Raw genomic sequence first — 19,574 nt, 5'->3', positions numbered from 1 at the left:
AACTTTAAAAAGTCAATAATCTGGAGAGTTTTTGTAAGATGTTTCTTCCATCAACCAATGAAGAAACGCATTGGTACTTTCCCATGATGAGTGAGTGCTTCAGGATCTCTTGCACTTACATGTGCAGCAGAGTACTGCAATGGAAGCATGCTGGGCCCCTTAACCCAGAGGTAGGCAGATTGAAACTATCCTCTGCTATATGCATTTTTTTTTTGTTAATTAAAGTAATCCAAAACTGGGATTGATATTTTTGCTCTTTTATTTTTACTTAAAGTACAATAACTTTTACCATTTTAATTTGTTTTAATAGTATATTGACAGTATTGTTTTCTTTCAAAAATCCACTTAATTTTCTTTACCCTATTATTAAAATGGTAATTGACAAAAACAAACTACATTGTCACCAGAAGAGCAATACAAAATGTACAAGTGATATATTAAAATCATCTTTCCAGCTTGAATTTCAATGATGCATTGGGGCAATGATTTTGTGAGAAACATCTTCACCCTTAAATAAAGATTTTCTTAATTCCTTACCTGTGTGCTAATTAGATATCACCTTGTTTTCACATTAAACAGACTTCCACATGAGAAAGCAGCAAGGATGCAGTGGCGTTAATGTTTCCTGGTGTCAACCTGTATTATTTCAGTAGATATTGAAATGAGGATGCATCTTGCTGCCTTTCCAATGAAGCAAGTTTAATTTAGTAATAGGTGAAAAACCATCCCTACAAAGATGTTAATCAGATACTTGGCTTTGTGGACACTTTTCAGAGAACAAATTTGTTAGCATAAAAATAAAGCCAGAAAATGAAGAGCTGTTTAATCACTCAATTGGATTTTTTTGCCAGCATATTTCTTTTTCTCTGCAAACCACTGCTAAATTGTGCTTCCTAGCTGTTTTTATAAAATCACTGAATCAAATCTAACTCTGATTACATCAGAGAAGGCCAGGTACCCTACACCATAACAGGGGTTTTTGAAATTTTGACTTGTCTACTTAAAGATCACCAAAATCTGATAACAAGGTCAATTACATCCCTGGGTGGGATTGAACCACCAACCTTTTGGTTAATAGCCGTACACACTAACTGATTGCGCCACAGCGACACTTTGCAAAAGTACATACTGACAAAGGCTAATAAGCATTCATCTAGAACGTTTCCTAGAAAAACTTTAGTCAATAATCTGGAGAGTTTTTGTAAGATGTTTCTTCCATCAACCAATGAAGAAACACATTGGTACTTTCCCATGATGAGTGAGTACTTCAGGATCTCTTGCAATTACATGTGCAGCAGAGTACTGTAATGGAAGCATGCTGGGTCCATAGCCCAGAGGTAGGCAGATTGAAACTATCCTCTGCTATATGCGTTTTTTTTTGTTAATTAAAGTAATCCAAAACTGGGATTGATATTTTTGCTCTTTTATTTTTACTTAAAGTACAATAACTTTTACCATTTTCATTTGTTTTAATAGTATATTGACAGTATTGTTTTCTTTCAAAAATCCACTTAATTTTCTTTACCCGATTATTAAAATGGTAATTGACAAAAACAAACTACATTGTCACCAGAAGAGCAATACAAAATGTACAAGTGATATATTAAAATCATCTTTCCAGCTTGAATTTCAATGATGCATTGGGGCAACGATTTTGTGAGAAACATCTTCACCCTTAAATAAAGATTTTCTTAATTCCTTACCTGTGTGCTAATTAGATATCACCTTGTTTTCACATTAAACAGACTTCCACATGAGAAAGCAGCAAGGATGCAGTGGCGTTAATGTTTCCTGGTGTCAACCTGTATTATTTCAGTAGATATTCAAATGAGGATGCATCTTGCTGCCTTTCCAATGAAGCAAGTTTAATTTAGTAATAGGTGAAAAACCATCCCTACAAAGGTGTTAATCAGAAACTTGGCTTTGTGGACACTTTTCAGAGAACAAATTTGTTAGCATAAAAATAAAGCCAGAAAATGAAGAGCTGTTTAATCACTCAATTGGATTTTTTTGCCAGCATATTTCTTTTTCTCTGCAACCCACTGCTAAATTGTGCTTCCTAGCTGTTTTTATAAAATCACTGAATCAAATCTAACTCTGATTACATCAGAGAAGGCCAGGTACCCTACACCATAAGAGGGGGTTTGAAATTTTGACTTGTCTACATAAAGATCACCAAAATCTGATAACAAGGTCAATTACGTCCCTGGGTGGGATTGAACCACCAACCTTTTGGTTAATAGCCTTACACAGTAACTGATTGCGCCACAGCAACACTTTGCAAAAGTCCTTACTGACAAAGGCTAATAAGCATTCATCTAGAACGATTCCTAGAAACATTTTAAAAAGTCAATAATGTGGAGAGTTTTTGTAAGATGTTTCTTCCATCAACCAATGAAGAAACACATTGGTACTTTCCCATGATGAGTGAGTGCTTCAGGATCTCTTGCACTTACATGTGCAGCAGAGTACTGTAATGGAAGCATGCTGGGTCCATAACCCAGAGGTAGGCAGATTGAAACTATCCTCTGCTATATGCATTTTTTTTTGTTAATTAAAGTAATCCAAAACTGGGATTGATATTTTTGCTCTTTTATTTTTACTTAAAGTACAATAACTTTTACCATTTTAATTTGTTTTAATAGTATATTGACAGTATTGTTTTCTTTCAAAAATCCAATTAATTTTCTTTACCCGATTATTAAAATGGTAATTGACAAAAACAAACTACATTGTCACCAGAAGAGCAATACAAAATGTACAAATGATATATTAAAATCATCTTTCCAGCTTGAATTTCAATGATGCATTGGGGCAACGATTTTGTGAGAAACATCTTCACCCTTAAATAAAGATTTTCTTAATTCCTTACCTGTGTGCTAATTAGATATCACCTTGTTTTCACATTAAACAGACTTCCACATGAGAAAGCAGCAAGGATGCAGTGGCGTTAATGTTTCCTGGTGTCAACCTGTATTATTTCAGTAGATATTGAAATGAGGATGCATCTTGCTGCCTTTCCAATGAAGCAAGTTTAATTTAGTAATAGGTGAAAAACCATCCCTACAAAGATGTTAATCAGATACTTGGCTTTGTGGACACTTTTCAGAGAACAAATTTGTTAGCATAAAAATAAAGCCAGAAAATGAAGAGCTATTTAATCACTCAATTGGATTTTTTTGCCAGCATATTTCTTTTTCTCTGCAAACCACTGCTAAATTGTGCTTCCTAGCTGTTTTTATAAAATCACTGAATCAAATCTAACTCTGATTACATCAGAGAAGGCCAGGTACCCTACACCATAACAGGGGTTTTTGAAATTTTGACTTGTCTACTTAAAGATCACCAAAATCTGATAACAAGGTCAATTACATCCCTGGGTGGGATTGAACCACCAACCTTTTGGTTAATAGCCGTACACACTAACTGATTGCGCCACAGCGACACTTTGCAAAAGTACATACTGACAAAGGCTAATAAGCATTCATCTAGAACGTTTCCTAGAAAAACTTTAAATAGTCAATAATCTGGAGAGTTTTTGTAAGATGTTTCTTCCATCAACCAATGAAGAAACACATTGGTACTTTCCCATGATGAGTAAGTACTTCAGGATCTCTTGCAATTACATGTGCAGCAGAGTACTGTAATGGAAGCATGCTGGGTCCATAGCCCAGTGGTAGGCAGATTGAAACTATCCTCTGCTATATGCGTTTTTTTTTGTTAATTAAAGTAATCCAAAACTGGGATTGATATTTTTGCTCTTTTATTTTTACTTAAAGTACAATAACTTTTACCATTTTCATTTGTTTTAATAGTATATTGACAGTATTGTTTTCTTTCAAAAATCCACTTAATTTTCTTTACCCGATTATTAAAATGGTAATTGACAAAAACAAACTACATTGTCACCAGAAGAGCAATACAAAATGTACAAGTGTTATATTAAAATCATCTTTCCAGCTTGAATTTCAATGATGCATTGGGGCAACGATTTTGTGAGAAACATCTTCACCCTTAAATAAAGATTTTCTTAATTCCTTACCTGTGTGCTAATTAGATATCACCTTGTTTTCACATTAAACAGACTTCCACATGAGAAAGCAGCAAGGATGCAGTGGCGTTAATGTTTCCTGGTGTCAACCTGTATTATTTCAGTAGATATTCAAATGAGGATGCATCTTGCTGCCTTTCCAATGAAGCAAGTTTAATTTAGTAATAGGTGAAAAACCATCCCTACAAAGGTGTTAATCAGAAACTTGGCTTTGTGGACACTTTTCAGAGAACAAATTTGTTAGCATAAAAATAAAGCCAGAAAATTAAGAGCTGTTTAATCACTCAATTGGATTTTTTTGCCAGCATATTTCTTTTTCTCTGCAAACCACTGCTAAATTGTGCTTCCTAGCTGTTTTTATAAAATCACTGAATCAAATCTAACTCTGATTACATCAGAGAAGGCCAGGTACCCTACACCATAAGAGGGGGTTTGAAATTTTGACTTGTCTACATAAAGATCACCAAAATCTGATAACAAGGTCAATTACGTCCCTGGGTGGGATTGAACCACCAACCTTTTGGTTAATAGTCTTACACAGTAACTGATTGCGCCACAGCAACACTTTGCGAAAGTCCATACTGACAAAGGCTAATAAGCATTCATCTAGAACGATTCCTAGAAACATTTTAAAAAGTCAATAATGTGGAGAGTTTTTGTAAGATGTTTCTTCCATCAACCAATGAAGAAACACATTGGTACTTTCCCATGATGAGTGAGTGCTTCAGGATCTCTTGCACTTACATGTGCAGCAGAGTACTGTAATGGAAGCATGCTGGGTCCATAACCCAGAGGTAGGCAGATTGAAACTATCCTCTGCTATATGCATTTTTTTTGTTAATTAAAGTAATCCAAAACTGGGATTGATATTTTTGCTCTTTTATTTTTACTTAAAGTACAATAACTTTTACCATTTTAATTTGTTTTAATAGTATATTGACAGTATTGTTTTCTTTCAAAAATCCAATTAATTTTCTTTACCCGATTATTAAAATGGTAATTGACAAAAACAAACTACATTGTCACCAGAAGAGCAATACAAAATGTACAAATGATATATTAAAATCATCTTTCCAGCTTGAATTTCAATGATGCATTGGGGCAACGATTTTGTGAGAAACATCTTCACCCTTAAATAAAGATTTTCTTAATTCCTTACCTGTGTGCTAATTAGATATCACCTTGTTTTCACATTAAACAGACTTCCACATGAGAAAGCAGCAAGGATGCAGTGGCGTTAATGTTTCCTGGTGTCAACCTGTATTATTTCAGTAGATATTGAAATGAGGATGCATCTTGCTGCCTTTCCAATGAAGCAAGTTTAATTTAGTAATAGGTGAAAAACCATCCCTACAAAGATGTTAATCAGATACTTGGCTTTGTGGACACTTTTCAGAGAACAAATTTGTTAGCATAAAAATAAAGCCAGAAAATGAAGAGCTATTTAATCACTCAATTGGATTTTTTTGCCAGCATATTTCTTTTTCTCTGCAACCCACTGCTAAATTGTGCTTCCTAGCTGTTTTTATAAAATCACTGAATCAAATCTAACTCTGATTACATCAGAGAAGGCCAGGTACCCTACACCATAACAGGGGTTTTCGAAATTTTGACTTGTCTACATAAAGATCACCAAAATCTGATAACAAGGTCAATTACATCCCTGGGTGGGATTGAACCACCAACCTTTTGGTTAATAGCCTTACACAGTAACTGATTGCGCCACAGCAACACTTTGCAAAAGTCCATACTGACAAAGGCTAATAAGCATTCATCTAGAACGATTCCTAGAAACATTTTAAAAAGTCAATAATGTGGAGAGTTTTTGTAAGATGTTTCTTCCATCAACCAATGAAGAAACACATTGGTACTTTCCCATGATGAGTGAGTGCTTCAGGATCTCTTGCACTTACATGTGCAGCAGAGGACTGTAATGGAAGCATGCTGGGTCCATAACCCAGAGGTAGGCAGATTGAAACTATCCTCTGCTATATGCATTTTTTTTGTTAATTAAAGTAATCCAAAACTGGTATTGATATTTTTGCTCTTTTATTTTTACTTAAAGTACAATAACTTTTACCATTTTAATTTGTTTTAATAGTATATTGACAGTATTGTTTTCTTTCAAAAATCCACTTAATTTTCTTTACCCGATTATTAAAATGGTAATTGACAAAAACAAACTACATTGTCACCAGAAGAGCAATACAAAATGTACAAGTGATATATTAAAATCATCTTTCCAGCTTGAATTTCAATGATGCATTGGGGCAACGATTTTGTGAGAAACATCTTACCCTTAAATAAAGATTTTCTTAATTCCTTACCTGTGTGCTAATTAGATATCACCTTGTTTTCACATTAAACAGACTTCCACATGAGAAAGCAGCAAGGATGCAGTGGCGTTAATGTTTCCTGGTGTCAACCTGTATTATTTCAGTAGATATTGAAATGAGGATGCATCTTGCTGCCTTTCCAATGAAGCAAGTTTAATTTAGTAATAGGTGAAAAACCATCCCTACAAAGATGTTAATCAGATACTTGGCTTTGTGGACACTTTTCAGAGAACAAATTTGTTAGCATAAAAATAAAGCCAGAAAATGAAGAGCTGTTTAATCAGTCAATTGGATTTTTTTGCCAGCATATTTCTTTTTCTCTGCAACCCACTGCTAAATTGTGCTTCCTAGCTGTTTTTATAAAATCACTGAATCAAATCTAACTCTGATTACATCAGAGAAGGCCAGGTACCCTACACCATAACAGGGGTTTTCGAAATTTTGACTTGTCTACATAAAGATCACCAAAATCTGATAACAAGGTCAATTACATCCCTGGGTGGGATTGAACCACCAACCTTTTGGTTAATAGCCTTACACAGTAACTGATTGCGCCACAGCAACACTTTGCAAAAGTCCATACTGACAAAGGCTAATAAGCATTCATCTAGAACGATTCCTAGAAACATTTTAAAAAGTCAATAATGTGGAGAGTTTTTGTAAGATGTTTCTTCCATCAACCAATGAAGAAACACATTGGTACTTTCCCATGATGAGTGAGTGCTTCAGGATCTCTTGCACTTACATGTGCAGCAGAGGACTGTAATGGAAGCATGCTGGGTCCATAACCCAGAGGTAGGCAGATTGAAACTATCCTCTGCTATATGCATTTTTTTTGTTAATTAAAGTAATCCAAAACTGGTATTGATATTTTTGCTCTTTTATTTTTACTTAAAGTACAATAACTTTTACCATTTTAATTTGTTTTAATAGTATATTGACAGTATTGTTTTCTTTCAAAAATCCACTTAATTTTCTTTACCCGATTATTAAAATGGTAATTGACAAAAACAAACTACATTGTCACCAGAAGAGCAATACAAAATGTACAAGTGATATATTAAAATCATCTTTCCAGCTTGAATTTCAATGATGCATTGGGGCAACGATTTTGTGAGAAACATCTTACCCTTAAATAAAGATTTTCTTAATTCCTTACCTGTGTGCTAATTAGATATCACCTTGTTTTCACATTAAACAGACTTCCACATGAGAAAGCAGCAAGGATGCAGTGGCGTTAATGTTTCCTGGTGTCAACCTGTATTATTTCAGTAGATATTGAAATGAGGATGCATCTTGCTGCCTTTCCAATGAAGCAAGTTTAATTTAGTAATAGGTGAAAAACCATCCCTACAAAGATGTTAATCCGATACTTGGCTTTGTGGACACTTTTCAGAGAACAAATTAGTTAGCATAAAAATAAAGCCAGAAAATGAAGAGCTGTTTAATCACTCAATTGGATTTTTCTGCCAGCATATTTCATTTTCTCTGCAAACCACTGCTAAATTGTGCTTCCTAGCTGTTTTTTGATAAAATCACTTAATCAAATCTAACTCTGATTACATCAGAGTAGGCCAGGTACCCTACACCATAAGAGGGGGTTTGAAATTTTGACTTGTCTACTTAAAGATCACCAAAATCTGATGACAAGGTCAATAACATCCCTGGGTGGGATTGAACCACCAACCCTTTGGTTAATAACCAAACACACTAACCGATTGCACCACAGAGACACTTTGCAAAAGTACATACTGACAAAGGCTAATAAGCATTCATCTAGAACGTTTCCTAGAAAACTTTAAAAAGTCAATAATCTGGAGAGTTTTTGTAAGATGTTTCTTCCATCAACCAATGAAGAAACGCATTGGTACTTTCCCATGATGAGTGAGTGCTTCAGGATCTCTTGCACTTACATGTGCAGCAGAGTACTGCAATGGAAGCATGCTGGGCCCCTTAACCCAGAGGTAGGCAGATTGAAACTATCCTCTGCTATATGCATTTTTTTTTTGTTAAAGTAATCCAAAACTGGGATTGATATTTTTGCTCTTTTATTTTTACTTAAAGTACAATAACTTTTACCATTTTAATTTGTTTTAATAGTATATTGACAGTATTGTTTTCTTTCAAAAATCCACTTAATTTTCTTTACCCTATTATTAAAATGGTAATTGACAAAAACAAACTACATTGTCACCAGAAGAGCAATACAAAATGTACAAGTGATATATTAAAATCATCTTTCCAGCTTGAATTTCAATGATGCATTGGGGCAACGATTTTGTGAGAAACATCTTCACCCTTAAATAAAGATTTTCTTAATTCCTTACCTGTGTGCTAATTAGATATCACCTTGTTTTCACATTAAACAGACTTCCACATGAGAAAGCAGCAAGGATGCAGTGGCGTTAATGTTTCCTGGTGTCAACCTGTATTATTTCAGTAGATATTGAAATGAGGATGCATCTTGCTGCCTTTCCAATGAAGCAAGTTTAATTTAGTAATAGGTGAAAAACCATCCCTACAAAGATGTTAATCAGATACTTGGCTTTGTGGACACTTTTCAGAGAACAAATTTGTTAGCATAAAAATAAAGCCAGAAAATGAAGAGCTGTTTAATCACTCAATTGGATTTTTTTGCCAGCATATTTCTTTTTCTCTGCAAACCACTGCTAAATTGTGCTTCCTAGCTGTTTTTATAAAATCACTGAATAAAATCTAACTCTGATTACATCAGAGAAGGCCAGGTACCCTACACCATAACAGGGGTTTTTGAAATTTTGACTTGTCTACTTAAAGATCACCAAAATCTGATAACAAGGTCAATTACATCCCTGGGTGGGATTGAACCACCAACCTTTTGGTTAATAGCCGTACACACTAACTGATTGCGCCACAGCGACACTTTGCAAAAGTACATACTGACAAAGGCTAATAAGCATTCATCTAGAACGTTTCCTAGAAAAACTTTAAGTAGTCAATAATCTGGAGAGTTTTTGTAAGATGTTTCTTCCATCAACCAATGAAGAAACACATTGGTACTTTCCCATGATGAGTGAGTACTTCAGGATCTCTTGCAATTACATGTGCAGCAGAGTACTGTAATGGAAGCATGCTGGGTCCATAGCCCAGAGGTAGGCAGATTGAAACTATCCTCTGCTATATGCGTTTTTTTTTGTTAATTAAAGTTATCCAAAACTGGGATTGATATTTTTGCTCTTTTATTTTTACTTAAAGTACAATAACTTTTACCATTTTCATTTGTTTTAATAGTATATTGACAGTATTGTTTTCTTTCAAAAATCCACTTAATTTTCTTTACCCGATTATTAAAATGGTAATTGACAAAAACAAACTACATTGTCACCAGAAGAGCAATACAAAATGTACAAGTGATATATTAAAATCATCTTTCCAGCTTGAATTTCAATGATGCATTGGGGCAACGATTTTGTGAGAAACATCTTCACCCTTAAATAAAGATTTTCTTAATTCCTTACCTGTGTGCTAATTAGATATCACCTTGTTTTCACATTAAACAGACTTCCACATGAGAAAGCAGCAAGGATGCAGTGGCGTTAATGTTTCCTGGTGTCAACCTGTATTATTTCAGTAGATATTCAAATGAGGATGCATCTTGCTGCCTTTCCAATGAAGCAAGTTTAATTTAGTAATAGGTGAAAAACCATCCCTACAAAGGTGTTAATCAGAAACTTGGCTTTGTGGACACTTTTCAGAGAACAAATTTGTTAGCATAAAAATAAAGCCAGAAAATGAAGAGCTGTTTAATCACTCAATTGGATTTTTTTGCCAGCATATTTCTTTTTCTCTGCAACCCACTGCTAAATTGTGCTTCCTAGCTGTTTTTATAAAATCACTGAATCAAATCTAACTCTGATTACATCAGAGAAGGCCAGGTACCCTACACCATAAGAGTGGGTTTGAAATTTTGACTTGTCTACATAAAGATCACCAAAATCTGATAACAAGGTCAATTACGTCCCTGGGTGGGATTGAACCACCAACCTTTTGGTTAATAGCCTTACACAGTAACTGATTGCGCCACAGCAACACTTTGCAAAAGTCCATACTGACAAAGGCTAATAAGCATTCATCTAGAACGATTCCTAGAAACATTTTAAAAAGTCAATAATGTGGAGAGTTTTTGTAAGATGTTTCTTCCATCAACCAATGAAGAAACACATTGGTACTTTCCCATGATGAGTGAGTGCTTCAGGATCTCTTGCACTTACATGTGCAGCAGAGTACTGTAATGGAAGCATGCTGGGTCCATAACCCAGAGGTAGGCAGATTGAAACTATCCTCTGCTATATGCATTTTTTTTTGTTAATTAAAGTAATCCAAAACAGGGATTGATATTTTTGCTCTTTTATTTTTACTTAAAGTACAATAACTTTTACCATTTTAATTTGTTTTAATAGTATATTGACAGTATTGTTTTCTTTCAAAAATCCAATTAATTTTCTTTACCCGATTATTAAAATGGTAATTGACAAAAACAAACTACATTGTCACCAGAAGAGCAATACAAAATGTACAAATGATATATTAAAATCATCTTTCCAGCTTGAATTTCAATGATGCATTGGGGCAACGATTTTGTGAGAAACATCTTACCCTTAAATAAAGATTTTCTTAATTCCTTACCTGTGTGCTAATTAGATATCACCTTGTTTTCACATTAAACAGACTTCCACATGAGAAAGCAGCAAGGATGCAGTGGCGTTAATGTTTCCTGGTGTCAACCTGTATTATTTCAGTAGATATTGAAATGAGGATGCATCTTGCTGCCTTTCCAATGAAGCAAGTTTAATTTAGTAATAGGTGAAAAACCATCCCTACAAAGATGTTAATCCGATACTTGGCTTTGTGGACACTTTTCAGAGAACAAATTAGTTAGCATAAAAATAAAGCCAGAAAATGAAGAGCTGTTTAATCACTCAATTGGATTTTTCTGCCAGCATATTTCATTTTCTCTGCAAACCACTGCTAAATTGTGCTTCCTAGCTGTTTTTTTATAAAATCACTTAATCAAATCTAACTCTGATTACATCAGAGTAGGCCAGGTACCCTACACCATAAGAGGGGGTTTGAAATTTTGACTTGTCTACTTAAAGATCACCAAAATCTGATGACAAGGTCAATAACATCCCTGGGTGGGATTGAACCACCAACCCTTTGGTTAATAACCAAACACACTAACCGATTGCACCACAGAGACACTTTGCAAAAGTACATACTGACAAAGGCTAATAAGCATTCATCTAGAACGTTTCCTAGAAAACTTTAAAAAGTCAATAATCTGGAGAGTTTTTGTAAGATGTTTCTTCCATCAACCAATGAAGAAACGCATTGGTACTTTCCCATGATGAGTGAGTGCTTCAGGTTCTCTTGCACTTACATGTGCAGCAGAGTACTGCAATGGAAGCATGCTGGGCCCCTTAACCCAGAGGTAGGCAGATTGAAACTATCCTCTGCTATATGCATTTTTTTTTGTTAATTAAAGTAATCCAAAACTGGGATTGATATTTTTGCTCTTTTATTTTTACTTAAAGTACAATAACTTTTACCATTTTAATTTGTTTTAATAGTATATTGACAGTATTGTTTTCTTTCAAAAATCCACTTAATTTTCTTTACCCTATTATTAAAATGGTAATTGACAAAAACAAACTACATTGTCACCAGAAGAGCAATACAAAATGTACAAGTGATATATTAAAATCATCTTTCCAGCTTGAATTTCAATGATGCATTGGGGCAACGATTTTGTGAGAAACATCTTCACCCTTAAATAAAGATTTTCTTAATTCCTTACCTGTGTGCTAATTAGATATCACCTTGTTTTCACATTAAACAGACTTCCACATGAGAAAGCAGCAAGGATGCAGTGGCGTTAATGTTTCCTGGTGTCAACCTGTATTATTTCAGTAGATATTGAAATGAGGATGCATCTTGCTGCCTTTCCAATGAAGCAAGTTTAATTTAGTAATAGGTGAAAAACCATCCCTACAAAGATGTTAATCAGATACTTGGCTTTGTGGACACTTTTCAGAGAACAAATTTGTTAGCATAAAAATAAAGCCAGAAAATGAAGAGCTGTTAAATCACTCAATTGGATTTTTTTTGCCAGCATATTTCTTTTTCTCTGCAAACCACTGCTAAATTGTGCTTCCTAGCTGTTTTTATAAAATCACTGAATCAAATCTAACTCTGATTACATCAGAGAAGGCCAGGTACCCAATACCATAACAGGGGTTTTTGAAATTTTGACTTGTCTACTTAAAGATCACCAAAATCTGATAACAAGGTCAATTACATCCCTGGGTGGGATTGAACTACCAACCTTTTGGTTAATAGCCGTACACACTAACTGATTGCGCCACAGCGACACTTTGCAAAAGTACATACTGACAAAGGCTAATAAGCATTCATCTAGAACGTTTCCTAGAAAAACTTTAAGTAGTCAATAATCTGGAGAGTTTTTGTAAGATGTTTCTTCCATCAACCAATGAAGAAACACATTGGTACTTTCCCATGATGAGTGAGTACTTCAGGATCTCTTGCAATTACATGTGCAGCAGAGTACTGGAATGGAAGCATGCTGGGTCCATAGCCCAGAGGTAGGCAGATTGAAACTATCCTCTGCTATATGCGTTTTTTTTTGTTAATTAAAGTAATCCAAAACTGGGATTGATATTTTTGCTCTTTTATTTTTACTTAAAGTACAATAACTTTTACCATTTTCATTTGTTTTAATAGTATATTGACAGTATTGTTTTCTTTCAAAAATCCACTTAATTTTCTTTACCCGATTATTAAAATGGTAATTGACAAAAACAAACTACATTGTCACCAGAAGAGCAATACAAAATGTACAAGTGATATATTAAAATAATATTTCCAGCTTGAATTTCAATGATGCATTGGGGCAACGATTTTGTGAGAAACATCTTCACCCTTAAATAAAGATTTTCTTAATTCCTTACCTGTGTGCTAATTAGATATCACCTTGTTTTCACATTAAACAGACTTCCACATGAGAAAGCAGCAAGGATGCAGTGGCGTTAATGTTTCCTGGTGTCAACCTGTATTATTTCAGTAGATATTCAAATGAGGATGCATCTTGCAGCCTTTCCAATGAAGCAAGTTTAATTTAGTAATAGGTGAAAAACCATCCCTACAAAGGTGTTAATCAGAAACTTGGCTTTGTGGACACTTTTCAGAGAACAAATTTGTTAGCATAAAAATAAAGCCAGAAAATGAAGAGCTGTTTAATCACTCAATTGGATTTTTTTGCCAGCATATTTCTTTTTCTCTGCAACCCACTGCTAAATTGTGCTTCCTAGCTGTTTTTATAAAATCACTGAATCAAATCTAACTCTGATTACATCAGAGAAGGCCAGGTACCCTACACCATAAGAGGGGGTTTGAAATTTTGACTTGTCTACATAAAGATCACCAAAATCTGATAACAAGGTCAATTACGTCCCTGGGTGGGATTGAACCACCAACCTTTTGGTTATTAGCCTTACACAGTAACTGATTGCGCCACAGCAACACTTTGCAAAAGTCCATACTGACAAAGGCTAATAAGCATTCATCTAGAACGATTCCTAGAAACATTTTAAAAAGTCAATAATGTGGAGAGTTTTTGTAAGATGTTTCTTCCATCAACCAATGAAGAAACACATTGGTACTTTCCCATGATGAGTGAGTGCTTCAGGATCTCTTGCACTTACATGTGCAGCAGAGTACTGTAATGGAAGCATGCTGGGTCCATAACCCAGAGGTAGGCAGATTGAAACTATCCTCTGCTATATGCATTTTTTTTTGTTAATTAAAGTAATCCAAAACTGGGATTGATATTTTTGCTCTTTTATTTTTACTTAAAGTACAATAACTTTTACCATTTTAATTTGTTTTAATAGTATATTGACAGTATTGTTTTCTTTCAAAAATCCAATTAATTTTCTTTACCCGATTATTAAAATGGTAATTGACAAAAACAAACTACATTGTCACCAGAAGAGCAATACAAAATGTACAAATGATATATTAAAATCATCTTTCCAGCTTGAATTTCAATGATGCATTGGGGCAACGATTTTGTGAGAAACATCTTCACCCTTAAATAAAGATTTTCTTAATTCCTTACCTGTGTGCTAATTAGATATCACCTTGTTTTCACATTAAACAGACTTCCACATGAGAAAGCAGCAAGGATGCAGTGGCGTTAATGTTTCCTGGTGTCAACCTGTATTATTTCAGTAGATATTGAAATGAGGATGCACCTTGCTGCCTTTCCAATGAAGCAAGTTTAATTTAGTAATAGGTGAAAAACCATCCCTACAAAGATGTTAATCAGATACTTGGCTTTGTGGACACTTTTCAGAGAACAAATTTGTTAGCATAAAAATAAAGCCAGAAAATGAAGAGCTATTTAATCACTCAATTGGATTTTTTTGCCAGCATATTTCTTTTTCTCTGCAACCCACTGCTAAATTGTGCTTCCTAGCTGTTTTTATAAAATCACTGAATCAAATCTAACTCTGATTACATCAGAGAAGGCCAGGTACCCTACACCATAACAGGGGTTTTCGAAATTTTGACTTGTCTACATAAAGATCACCAAAATCTGATAACAAGGTCAATTACGTCCCTGGGTGGGATTGAACCACCAACCTTTTGGTTAATAGCCTTACGCAGTAACTGATTGCACCACAGCAACACTTTGCAAAAGTCCATACTGACAAAGGCTAATAAGCATTCATCTAGAACGATTCCTAGAAACATTTTAAAAAGTCAATAATGTGGAGAGTTTTTGTAAGATGTTTCTTCCATCAACCAATGAAGAAACACATTGGTACTTTCCCATGATGAGTGAGTGCTTCAGGATCTCTTGCACTTACATGTGCAGCAGAGTACTGTAATGGAAGCATGCTGGGTCCATAACCCAGAGGTAGGCAGATTGAAACTATCCTCTGCTATATGCATTTTTTTTTTTGTTAATTAAAGTAATCCAAAACTGGGATTGATATTTTTGCTCTTTTATTTTTACTTAAAGTACAATAACTTTTACCATTTTAATTTGTTTTAATAGTATATTGACAGTATTGTTTTCTTTCAAAAATCCACTTAATTTTCTTTACCCGATTATTAAAATGGTAATTGACAAAAACAAACTACATTATCACCAGAAGAGCAATATAAAATGTTCAAGTAATATATTAAAATCATCTTTCCAGCTTGGATTTCAATGATGCATTGGGGCAACGATTTTGTGAGAAACATCTTCACCCTTAAATAAAGATTTTCTTAATTCCTTACCTGTGTGCTAATTAGAGATCACCTTGTTTTCACATTAAACAGACTTCCACATGAGAAAACAGCAAAGATGCAGTGGCGTTAATGTTTCATGGTGTCAACCTGTATTATTTCCGTAGATATTGAAATGAGGATACATCTTGCTGCCTTTCCAATGAAGCAAGTTTAATTTAGTAATAGGTGAAAAACCATCCCTACAAAGATGTTAATCAGATACTTGGCTTTGTGGACACTTTTCAGAGAACAAATTTGTTATCATAAAAATAAAGCCAGAAAATGAAGAGCTGTTTAATCACTCAATTGGATTTTTCTGCCAGCATTTTTCTTTTTCTCTGCAACCCACTGCTAAATTGTGCTTCCTAGCTGTTTTTTTTATAAAATCACTTAATTAAATCTAACTCTGATTACATCAGAGAAGGCCAGGTACCCTACACCATAAGAGGGGGTTTGCAATTTTGACTTGTCTACTTAAAGATCACCAAAATCTGATAACAAGGTCAATTACGTCCCTGGGTGGGATTGAACCACCAACCTTTTGGTTAATAGCCGTACACACTAACTGATTGCGCCACAGCGACACTTTGCAAAAGTACATACTGACAAAGGCTGATAAGCATTCATCTAGAACGTTTCCAAGAAAAACTTTAAATAGTCAATAATCTGGAGAGTTTTTGTAAGATGTTTCTTCCATCAACCAATGAAGAAACACATTGGTACTTTCCCATGATGAGTGAGTGCTTCAGGATCTCTTGCAATTACATGTGCAGCAGAGTACTGTAATGGAAGCATGCTGGGTCCATAGCCCAGAGGTAGGCAGATTGAAACTATCCTCTGCTATATGCATTTTTTTTTTGTTAATTAAAGTAATCCAAAACTGGGATTGATATTTTTGCTCTTTTATTTTTACTTAAAGTACAATAACTTTTACCATTTTAATTTGTTTTAATAGTATATTGACAGTATTGTTTTCTTTCAAAAATCCACTTAATTTTCTTTACCTGATTATTAAAATGGTAATTGACAAAAATAAACTGATGAGGATACTACTGCAGTCTTTGTTTCGTCTGTACCCGCTGAAAGAGCAGCAAAAGGTGGAGATCTTGATGGGACAGTTGAAAGGGCTTGCACTTAGAGAGGTTACTTCCTGGCCTACTGAAGAGAAGAAGACTGTGGACCAGATCCTCAACAGGCTTGCTACCACATTTGACACAAGGACAGTGTCAGAACTTAAAATGCACTTCTTTGCTCGAAAGCAACAACCAGGAGAGTCACTACGGGGCTATGCCCTCAGCTTGCAGGAAGCACTCAGAGATGTTCAGCAAGCAGACCCTGAGCAAGTGCATGACAAAGAGAAAATGTTATTGGACCAGTTCACTGAAGGTGCAAGGGGCGAATTTGTAAAACTCAGCTGCGACTATTGAGATTGCAGAAGCCTGGAAGCACATTCCTGGATTTTAAAGAGGCTGCGATTAAAGTTCTAGGCTCCAGTCTTACTTCAGGGGCTGTTCCACAAGAGTCTATTCCAGAGATGCCACGGTATCAAGAGAATTCTGATGCCCAGGAGTCAAGTTTTAAAGGAGCTACTTACCCACCTACAGTAAAAGGAGTGACAGTGCCATGTTCAAAGACATGCATATTTGACTCTTCTAGTGAGTTACGAAGTCTGCTGGCTGAACTGACACGTGGTGTGACAGAGATGCGCAGAGACCTGCAGATTCTGAAGAGACAGCAGGCACTGCTCCATGAAGAAATGGAATGGTGCCAGGAGAGGAGACCACTGAACAGTTCCCAATGGGACCTACATAGAAACAGGGAGACACTTTTTTCCAACCACTTTGCCTCCCAAAGGCGACCCATTTTTCAAAGCTGTGAAGGAAGCGGACAAATTAAGAGAGAATTTGAGCAGCCAGATCATTTAAACTCCAAATTCATGTGGTTAACCCGTTATGTTAGCCAAAGCCCGGTGGTTCAAGTTTGCATCAATGGAGTCTCAATGCCCGCTCTCTTAGACACTGGATCACAAGTGACCACAATACAAGCAACACAGTTTGAGCAGCATTGGACTGAGGAACAGATGTTTCCGTCAACTTCCACATTGATAAACCCGATTGCAAGCAATGGGCACTGCATCCCTTGCAAAGGATACTCGGAAGCTGAAATTCAAATCGGACGAACAGTGCTACCACAGCAAGGCTTCATCATCACCACTGCCCAAGATGATGGATTGCCTCCAGTGATAGTGGGCATGAATGTGTTGCGGAACTGCTGTGAGGAGCTCGTAGCAGCACTCCAAGGAGAGTTTCAAACTGACAAGCTCCAGGAGAAACAAGGCCTTCAACCTGGGATAGCCAAACAAAAGGGAAGAATGATAACAGGATTATCTGTAAGAGAGGAACATGAAAAAAATAAGGCTAGCCAAATAATGATAGAAATGCCCATCTCCAGTGTCCAGATTATCCGAAAGAATGCTTCAATGTTAGGCATGAATAATATAGCATCCAGTTCTAGAAACTGTGAGCAACCTATTCAAGGAACCAGTTTTGACCACCTGCAAGATAAAAGTCAGATGATAAGACACCTCAAAGCCTTACTGAAGATTGGGAAATACCTGACCAAGCGACAAAGGCAAGAATCCTCGCCAGAACTCCTGAAGTTGTTGAGACAGCGAGAAAGGCTGTTTGAAGAGAAAGGACAGTTGGTTCGATGTAGTGTGGATCCTAATACTCATTATAGGATCAGTCAACTTGTAATTCCAAGACAAAGTGCTTGTTATGTGCTTGAAGAATATCACGACAAGTCAGGTCACCCTGGGTGCAAAAGGATGGAAACAAGCATCTGGAAAAAGTTCTTTTGGGTTGAAATGAGGGAAGACATCAAGAGATGGTGCCGAAACTGTCCAACCTGTTCTGTAAGAAGAACCTTGCTGCCTCTTTCTCTCCAGAATCCATTGTCCCAAACCAGCTGTGATACTGAATCCCAAGATGGAATGGAAGAGGCTCATAAAATGTATTTACAGCAGACTAAGGTGGTTTGTCACCGACAAGGAGGCAAGAAGACTAGGGCTTGCAAAACAGAAAACCACCATAGTCAGCTGCAGTTTTGTACAGCATGTCCCAAAGACAGTTTAGAAAGAGTTCAATACTCATCCATGGCAGGGGGGTTGAGGTTTCCTAGACAAACTTTTCAAGACCATATACTGTCCAGATTTCAACCGATTGCTCCAGGAGCATGTGTTAATGTACTATAGCACAAAAGGAATTATACCTATCAGATACTGATGTTAAAAATGTTGATAAATGTTAATGTTTCAGACATAATCTGTGTTCACTAATGAATGTGACTGGATATAGTGAGAAGTTTATATAGGGATAAAACCAAAATGCGTGAGGACACGCATGTTTTGGGGGGGGGGCACGTGTGATATCCCATAACAACAAGGACATTTTTGACAACAGTGTAGTTGCCTGTGCCATTTTAAATAAAGTTTATTTAAAAGAAAATTGAACAGCAGTTTGAGAAGTCAGTTGGAGCCATGGTGAGGAAAGAGCTGGCGACGCCATTACGCAGAGATGAGCAGCTGAGAGAGGGGAGACAAATAAGCTGAAAATTGCATGAGAGAGTAAGCAGTAGTGCAAAATACAGCAGTGGAAGTGCAGCAATTAACAAGTAAGAACGCCATGACACTCTCAGCCAAGAGAGTGCACAGCAAGTGTCAGAGACAGGAGAGTATAAAGCCTTTATACCAATGCTGACTGGCCTACATCTGAGGGGAAACTGCCTCAGAAACATCTATTGACTGGGTGAGATAAATCCATATTTATACTGAAACCTACTCCACTGCA

Source organism: Pseudophryne corroboree, unplaced genomic scaffold, assembly GCF_028390025.1.
Source record: "Pseudophryne corroboree isolate aPseCor3 unplaced genomic scaffold, aPseCor3.hap2 scaffold_2190, whole genome shotgun sequence".
In the NCBI taxonomy this organism is placed as follows: Eukaryota; Metazoa; Chordata; class Amphibia; order Anura; family Myobatrachidae; genus Pseudophryne; species Pseudophryne corroboree.
The sequence above is the reverse complement of the archived record's forward strand: the minus strand, read 5'-3'. Positions refer to the sequence as shown.